The following is a 10090-nucleotide window of genomic DNA, read 5'->3' on the forward strand; positions in this document are numbered from 1 at the left end:
TGATCCTGGGGAAACACAAACAGACCCTCTCTCCCAAACCAATTGAGAGCGCTCCTCTCTCACCTGATTCAGCACCTCATTACCTCTCTGGAGTTCTGTAACACCTTCAACACCGGTGGGCAATGATTTCCACACCCATATGGCAATCTGATTTACCTGCTCAAACACCTGCACTGGATATCCTGTCTGTTGTTGTGCAAAGCGACCTTGACCAAGCAGCATGTCCCTATCCCATGCTGGATTTCCTGCAACAGCTTTAGCAGCTGCCTGTTCGTTTGCAAATTCAATAAGGAAGGCTTTCCGATCTAAATACTGCCCAGGTGAAAGGCATGCCTTCACCAAGCCTGCCCAATCGACCGCGTCATGCAGTGTTTATTCAAGGCCTCTACGTGAGCCACAGTATAGGAAGCACTCAGGCCGTATGTCCACATGGATTCAGCCAAATTCCTGATTACTTTGAAATCCAGAGGCTCGTGACATCTCTGCCCTGCTTGGTCGGTGAAAATAGGACATCCCAGCAAGGAGAATCTAACCTCTCTCCAAACCTCCAGACAGAAGGTCTGCTTATAGGCGGCTGCCGAGGAGGCATAAGGAGGGGCGCAGAAGCCAATTCGCCTTCCTCCTCCGCCTCGGCTCTTTTGTCCTTTCTGTCCACCTGATAACACTGTGTCTCCTTTCTTTTTCTTTTTAAGCCCTTCTCTTCCGACATACTTTCTTGTTGCTCTGTAAGGATTTTCTGACCTGTCTTGACTGCCTCTCGATTCAAACAGTAACAGAGTCCATATATCAGAACAAACAAGACCAAAACTATCAAACCTACCCACAAAGGGTCGATGGGAGAAAAAAGCATAACTACACAGCGAGGATCTATTNATCACTACACTGAGGTTATCATAGTTCCTTAACTTGTACCAAAACCGTGAACCTGAACTTGTCCCAAAGCCGGGAACCTTAACTTGTCCCAAAGCTGGGAACCTTACCATTACTTTGTGCCTGCTTCCTGGCAACTTTATATTTGCCTCTATTTTATCCGAGGTCCTTCCCAAACTCCTGGGGTCGCAAGTTTCACTTACCCTGCTGGCAACCACTGACTGCCAAAAGTTCTGAACTCGGTGTGGGGAGTCGGTTCCCCCCGTACGGGCCACCAATTGTCGCATCCGCTCTCGACCAGCAAGAACAACAGAACCACGAGTCCTTCTAACAGCAGTTTATTCAGTCCTGTTTTTTCTTGTTTATATCTTCCCCCAAGCCCTGGGCCTCTCACTCTTAAATACTCTCAGTTCTCATCCACGCACAGCAGGCCACGCCACCTCACCAGGCATGCAGCTTCAGCTAATCAGGGCAGCAGGGGCATATCTCCACCAAAATGGCTTCGCCAGTAACCTGGTACACCGGCGCAGCTCTCACGATGTTTGTGGTTTATATGAGGAAGTCAGGTGCAAGTCATACGACTTAGCTGCAGTTCCTGGCGCCTTTGGGACTGCCACCACACCCGCTCCCCACAGAGGATGATAATCAGGACACTGCTGCAGACAAGTGGGGTGCAGAGAGACAGAGCTACTGCCATGCTCTGACCACTTAGCTTCTTCCTGACAGAAATTTGGCATATATAACACCAATAAATATTAAATAACCAAATATCCACTTTCTGCTTGTCATTTCTGATGACAGTGTGTTACAAGATGAATGATATTACCTTGGAGCCAAGGCCAGAACACTGTGTCCAAAGAGGACTGTGTGTAGGCTTTTTCTAGCCAACTCTTTTGTGTTTGCCTTTTTCTGTGAACCCGATGCCTCTCCATTTCCTGCTTAGTCTTTCTGCGTTGCTGTTCTGCATGGACAGTCATCCACCCATTTTTAGTTTTGAAAGAGTTGTTACTGATCATGTTGCTTTGTTTGTACACATTGGTTCAACTACCTATAGCTCAGAGCCTCTTTCCCCGTGGCTCAAGAGAGGCCGTTTTGTGATCTGTCATTGCAGAATAAAGAAATAGATTATAGTGATACAGTGGGTAGTTTCACTATTGTCTGCATGTATGTGTGTGTGGTGGTGGGAATCAAAGACAGATATCTACAGAAAGAGAAAACATGCTTTTTCAGATGAAACTGTATTGTATTGTTCTTAATGTGGGTGTATACATATGTGCATCTTTATGTGTGTATGTGTGTGTGTGTATGTGTGCAGGGGACAGGTACATATGAAGACCAGAGGACAATCTCTGTTTTTAGGTACTGTCTTTTCTTTTCTTTGTCTTTTTTGTTGTTTTGTTTTGTTTTTGAGACAATGATTTTCATTGTCATGGAACTCACGAAGTAGTATCTAGGTTAGTGGGCTCAGGAAATCCAGAGATCTACTCCCCATGGTTCAAGTTACACCCACAGGAGTGGACTCTGAGGATCAAACATAGGTCTTTATGCTTGCAAAACAAGTGCTTTACTGACTGAGCTGTCTATCCAGCCCCCAGAAACAAAAATGTTAGAAAGCTGTGTTCAGAGAGATGAGATACATACATATACATATACACATACAAGTATATATATATATACATATACACATATATATACACATATATGTATATATATACATATATGTATGTATATATATACATATATATACATATGTATATATACACACACACACACACACATATATATATATATATTACCAGTCAAAAAAGTAGTCTTGAGTTCTGAGCTCCATCATATTCAGATAATCTACTTTTTTATACACAGTTATAAATGTGGAACATTTAAAAAACTAATCTCTGTCCCTTACAGAGTTGCTGCAATTAGATACTGAGCTTGCTTTGAAAGTAAACATAAAAGGTAAAACAAGTGTTGTTGTTACTGTTGTTCTTGTTGAAAGGCAGAGATCACCTCTGGGTATCTTCTACTCATCTACGTCTTACTTTTTGAGACTGAGTCTTTCACTCCATCTGAATTGGTAAATTCATCCAGACCAGGTCAGCAAGCTCAAGGGACCTCTGCCCTCCCAGATCTGCGGTTACAGACAAATGGCACCATGCCTAGCTTTTCACATTGCTGATGGAGACCCAGACTTCTACACTCACTCTTGAATAGCAGCAATTTATCCACCGAGCAGCCTTTCCAGCCTGTATGCCTGCAGTGTGGAACCTATGTACAAAATGACACATTTTATACCACTTCATTTCTCTCAACTCTTGGACTGTTTTTTTTTTTTTTTTCAAAATGTAACCTGCTAAACTTACTGAAAGAAATCTATCTCTCTTACAATTTTACCCATCAACTGGTCTTAATGAGTTAATGGAAGAACTGGTAAAAAATTAGTAGTTAAAATGGTTTGAAGCAGATAAGCTCCCATCCTGTTATTTTCAATATAAGTAATTTCAGACAGGTGACTTCCACATCTGACTTCTGTAAAAATGTCAGAATTAAAATCTACCTTATTGATGTGACTGACAAGATCACAGAAGAAGTGTTCACCAATTTGTTCCCTAGAAGTTATCAATTTTCTTTTCTAAGAGCTCACTCCCCATTCCACACTGGAACCTCTCAGATCAGTTCCCCTGTCCCTGACCTGCATTCAATGACTCTGGAGTTAGGGAATCGTCAACACCGGGGTGCTTTCTTACAGCCCTCAAGTCCAAGGTATCTGAACTTCATCTACAAAAACTGTGAATTCCAGTTGTTTCATATTTAACCACATTTTGTAAAGAAAGCTTTTATATCAACAATGTCTACATATCATGCCAAAGATCATAAACCCAGCAGCTAGTATCAGAACCAAGGCAGGAAGCCAGGAATTTTAATCCTTATCTGCAAGTACCTCCCTGTTTCCCTTTCAGTGACCTAGGCAAGGTAAGGACCATCCTGATAACACCCACCCTCTGTGAGACACTAAGACATAAAACTGGCAAAAGGAGACCCTCTGTGTCTGGGTGACATAGGAATATTTCTTCTAGTCATTATTCCTCATGCTGACAAGACATCCTGACTGTTGTCCCTTGCCAGTCTCCTGCAGAAGAATGTCAAGTAACACAGTTTCAGTCTGGACCATGCCTACTGCCTGTGATTTCTTCTAGTGCCAAAGAAAGAAATACGTTATTACAATGTAGTCAAATCTCTTTTCATGGTAGACCCAGACTTTCATCTTCCCCTTGTAACAATAAGTAATGACAATAATGAAGAACTCATGAGTTTGAGATGGTGTTGGGGATGGCACATGGGAGTGGTAGAGAGAGGGGGAGAAAATGATGGAAACTATCAAACACATTTAAATTAAGAAGAACATTTATTCCACAAACAGTTGATATATGTATATCATATATAAATACATATGTCATATATAAATATGTTTATTGGGAAAAACATGTTCATAGTAAAAGTTCAAGCAGTTCAGGGGCTATGCAGTCTGTATTAGTTACTTTTGCATTTTCGCCATGAAAGTACTTGGAAGAAACAACCCGTGTGGGGCAATACATCCTTTATGTCTGTTTGAGATTATTGTGATGCATTCTGTCATGGAAAACAGGGCAGAGTGCTTGGCTTGGGGAGACAGGAGGGTGTGGCAAAGACAGTTACATTGTGGCAGAGCAGAAAAGACAGACTTGTCTGAACCAGGATCCAAGCCCTAGCCCTCAAAGGCCCACCCCTAGTGATCCCATCCCAGCCAGTCCCCATTACTGAAGGCCTCACGTCTCCCCTAATCGCTCCATCAGCCAGGTGACAACCATTCAAAAACTATGTGTGTAGGGAGGCGTTTTAGCTTAGAACTGTAAACATTCTTAAAAAACAAAAAACAGAAAAACTAGAGATAAAATAAAATTTCTCCTACCCATGGTCCCTCAGTTATTTGGTTTCCTTGCCTAAAAATGGCTTTAGTCAGTTTTATTGTATATATCTCCCCATAATGGTCTTTCATGCACCAATACTATACACTTATTTACTTACTCATTCATTTTCTCAGCACGGGACATAATTACATAGCTTTGTACCTCAGGCATTCTGTGCCCTAGCTAGCCCATAGTCACAGACACGTGGGTCATTCTAGACTTTGGTGAATATTCATACATTAATTTACTTGTACACCAGTGCAACTGAATCTGTAAGCTAACTTCACAAGCAGGAGTGTCTATTCTGAGACTCCATGGAGGTTTTAGATTTTGGTAAAGATTTCCCAACCTTTTCCAAAGAGTCTCTCATAGCTCAAAATCCCTCTACTGGCCCATGGAAATGCATTTCCCAGCATCCCAGAGCCCCAAGTTAGGGCTGTGCATCTAACTTGCAGCTCTGCCAGGTTCCTGACTGACAACTATGAACTCATTGAGTCTGTATTCTTCATGAGTTACGTTGGGCTTCTTTCCATGTATCTCCAGTCACTGTTTCCTTGGAAATTTTCCTATTGATTATTGGCTCATGTCTCTGGAATGGATATGTATATTGACGAGAATAAACATATTCCTGTATAATAGACTTATTCACCATGCGTTTGCCAGTTCTATTTAATTTTATTTCTAACAAAGAGAGCCATGAAGTTAGTATAGCTAAATCATTGGATTTTAATCCCCATCTTATACGCATAGCACTGATTTTAAGACTCATTTTCCAAGTTCCAGTGTCTGGCCCAGTTGCAGTGTCCTTTTCTACAAGAAAGCAGAAGATGTTTGACTTCATCTTTGCTAGAGATTTTTACCATTTCCTCCCAACTTCCTTCATATCCTCCTTCCCCTAATATTGGCTCTCAATACTCCCTTCAGCATCTACTCACTTTCTATGAGAGTTTAATTCGCAGATGTGTTTCTCCCAGATGATGTCTGACTCCTTAAGAGCCTCCATCAGGATTTAAACATCTCAGGCCTTTGCAAGCTTTGGTCCCTGGAAGTGGTGATGCTCTTCTTGTAACTTCATTTAAATTTTTTTATGTCACCTCTCTAGTGTTCGTATTGCCAAGTGAACTTTGGGATCAACTTGTCCACATCTAAGAAAAACACACTCATTCATATCTTATTGGCATTTGACATTTATGGATTAATATAGGCAAAGCTGATATCTGCAATATTAAACCTAAGGATCAGATATAGCTTTACCTTAGTGTGTGTGTGTGTGTGGGGGGTATCTGCGTGTGCACATGTCCTTCTTCATACATGTGTCATCCAATATATGCTTCAATAGGATTTTACAAGTTTCTCATTCTGGACTCCAATTTTTGTGTAGCTTCCTCTTAGCTTTTCCTGAGGGATAACTGCTATGAGGGGAAGAGGCATCTTTTTCTCTATTATATTCTCAGTCTGCACTTGGCCTCCTACAGGAACGGTCTTAGTCTTGGCGTGTGCATATTAATTCCAAAGCCACTGACTGAACGTTTACATTGTGTCAGATTGAAATCAAGTTGGCTGCTTTGTTTTGTCCTCTTATATAACAGTGACATCTGTAAGTCATCAACACTCATGTGTCTTCTTTGTGTTTTCATAGTCTGTTTGCTTCTCCCCACCCCCAAGATTAAATTGGTGGTTTTCTAGAGCATGGCCATTTGATATTGCTGATTGTAAGCATGCTTAATCTTCATTCCTTTAATAGGTAGGTCTCTGTGGTTTTTTTGCCCTTAGGCACGATTCTGATTTTGGCTGACGTTAACTTTTCAAAACAAGAGTATAATTTAGGTCTAGTAGAAAAACATCCCAACCTACATGTGACTAGCCTTTCAACCTTGCCACGTGACCTTGCCATCTACAAAGTTTATGTTCAAGAACCCATGATGAATCTGCATTTAAAGAATAAATCACAAAAACTCTGATAGTTTTTAGTATGCTTTTGTGTTGAGTTGTATACATAGCTGTCCCGGGTTCATACAGGCCTAGAATTAGACATGCCTAAAAGAAGAAAATACTGGCCAGTGTTCTGCCCAGAAGGCTTATTTCATGACAAGAAATCATGATTTGACACAACTATTTGTTTCTCCTTGGGAGCCAGCTGATGACAAGAAGGAGCTCCTGTTGATGCCCAAACTCCTATCCAGGCATCTGTCTTAGCTCAAGCCGACCACACCTACCAACATTGCTGGAGGCTTTTCGGTCTGTTTATCTAGCTGTGACTTTTGACTCACAGATCCATTTGTCTTTCTCTCCATCTTAACTTCCTTAGAATCTTATCTTCCTTAGGAATAATAAATATCTATTTCCCATATTTCTTTGCTATTGGAATATGTGTGTCTCTTGTTATTTTGGATATAAACTGCTTACAAGACACAGGTTTGCACATATTTCCTCTCACTCTGAGCTTGTCCTTTCCTTCTGCTGACCATCAGTTCACTACACAGAGCCTCTTTAGTTCGATGCACAAGAGCTTACATAATTAGCTTCTGTTGGTTTTGATGCCATATTCAAAAGACCACCATTGTTCTGACTAGTGTTTGCCATCTTCCCCTAAGTTTCCTTCCTCAAGTTTTATTTCATGTTTTTCATTTGATTCCTTCATTTTGTATATGGCATAAGATTTGTATATGACCTGGTGGCAGTCATTACACGGGAATATTTGGTTCTTCACAACAGAACAATGAACTTAATAAGCCACTTGTCTTTCTTCATTAATTTTCATTATTTGTCTGCTTTGGTCTCCTCATTGGATGACTTCATGGTCTGTCTCCAAGCTCTCTGACTGTTTTCCTCTGTGTGATCAGGTATGCTGCTGGTGCTCTCTGCTGAATATTTCACTTCTGTCATCGCATGGTCTTCAGCTCCAGAGCTTCTTCTTGGCTTTTATTTATGGCTTCTGTTGCCATAAATAAGACTCTGTTCACAGGATGTCTGCTCTATCTCCTTGAGTTCTCTGCTCTCTTGTATCTCTTTGAGTTTCCTGAAGATAATGATTGTATTTTAAATTATTTTTTTTTCAAGCAACTCAATGATCTCCACCTCTTTGGGTTAGATACTGGAGTGTTATTAAAATCTTGGCATTGTGTATGCTTTGATCTTTTCTATCTCTGTAACTGTTTATTGGTATCTGTACATCTGAGGGATGAATTTTGTGGTCTTGACCGTATGCATTCATCAAGTAAATACTTTCTCTTATTAGGTCCCCAGGCTAATAGAACTGCCTTCAGATTTACAGCTGAAGGGAGGTAGGGATAGGCCACATGGCTACTACTGGGTCCAGAGTCACTAACATGATGAACTTGTCTTGGCCATGCCACCAGGGAGGGTAGAATTACCTTTGAAACGTAACTAAGGAGGAAATGCAGCTGAATTACAAGATGCTATCAGACAATAGGCTTGCCTCCGAGGGCACAGACTGGCATGGCTCACAGAAAGTTTTTCTGTGGGCATGACTGATCTCGGACAATATCTGAGAGACTTCTGGAGCTGAGTTAGAGTTTCAGGGTCCACAGCCAGCACTAATGGATATGACTCAAAATATGCTCCTATGTAGATGCCTCTAGTATCTGATCCTACATCCAAGGGGCTGGCATCTACTTTCATAATGGGACAGAACTATATCTAGCTCTACAGTCTTTATCACAGTGGGTGAGCCCACTGTCTGGGTGTGTGGGACCATCCTCTCATAATATCCTACTGGGCAGTAGGTCCCATTATTTGTACACTCTTACTCATGGCACAAACTTCCACAAGGTAGTGGTACATATGGGCAGCTAGAAAATTCTTGTAGCTATGGGAGGATACGTGTAGGAAGGCACTGTCTCTCCCCACCTTGCTAATAGCAGTTGCTAAAAGTAGTTTGATTTTTAAAATCAACTGATTTAAAGATGTTGTGAGGGTCTTTGCAACCACCACGAGCCACAGGAGGCAAGAAGGGGTAGTTCTGTTCAACACGACTAAGTAGCTGTTGTTGGTTCAAAGTCTGAGTAGTTTGTTTTAGGTATATTGAAGCACAGCCCAATTTGGTGAAAACTTTCCTGGTGATAACCAACTCAACCCCATGGACACACTAAAGCTTACGGTGTGACTATATTGAAATTCTTTGTAATGTACAAGTGACATCATCCATAAAGGTGGGTTCTATAGACTGACTGTGTGACACCTTCTATGATGATGGGTTCTTTAGTTGGCAAGCTCACAATAAACATTTGGGAGAGGATCTGATGACATTCTGGCCACACAGGTAGTGTAAATGTCACTGGTTATTGATCATGTCCACTCCTGGCCTTCTGTATAGATAACAGCTTATGCATCCCTTTCTTTGAAAGAACAACCCTGTGTGTTTAATATTCCTAGTTCCCCCAGTGCTTATCTGTGAGCACATGGGTTTCCATGCCTTCACCAATGATATTCTTTGTCTTAGGTTAGGGTTGCACTCTGATAGTCCAGCATAAACTGAAAATGCATCTGTTATTTCTAACATGGCAAATATTATAGCCCAGAAACATAGCACAGTATAGGCTATCTTCATCTCTGTGATCTGATGTCTGGCTATAGCCTGTTCGTAACTGCTTCTCCCCTGCATTGCAAGAGTGTCAAGTTTAATATAACTAGCCTGGGAATAAAACAAAATTCAAACATCAGCATATGGCTCCCTCTGAAAGCATATCACTTTCACACTATTATAAAGCTGAAAAGCCATGAGTTGAGACTATGGTAAGTCAGAGGCTATAAATACTTTAGTAGTGTCACTTCATGGGAATAATGAAGGTAAATTAACATATAGACTTATGTATGATATGAACACATGCATACATATATATTTGCATCTGCATACTAAAATTCTATGTATATAGTATGTTTGTGTTAAATATAGATGCAATTTTATATTTCATTTAAAATACCATATCTTACACACTTGCATATAAAAATAAACTACATATATTGGAATACAGAAATACTGTATATGCATGTATTTTTCATTAAAATAACTTTAAACAGAGTCTAATATGACATAATAGGATGTAAAGAACTGATATGTAGAATTAACAAAGTAATACTTATTTAAATTGAACAAGTTTCCAAGTTCCAAGTTCAAGGAACAAGTTTTAGGGTCAAGCCTAGAGTTTATTTTGCCTCTTTCTAGAAATCACTAAAGTTTTGATCTCATAAAACCTGTAATTGGAAGATATAGTAAGTAAATAAACACACCAGGCAATATCAGATTTACCACAATA

This window comes from Mus caroli, chromosome 5 (assembly GCF_900094665.2).
Source record: "Mus caroli chromosome 5, CAROLI_EIJ_v1.1, whole genome shotgun sequence".
NCBI lineage: Eukaryota > Metazoa > Chordata > Mammalia > Rodentia > Muridae > Mus > Mus caroli.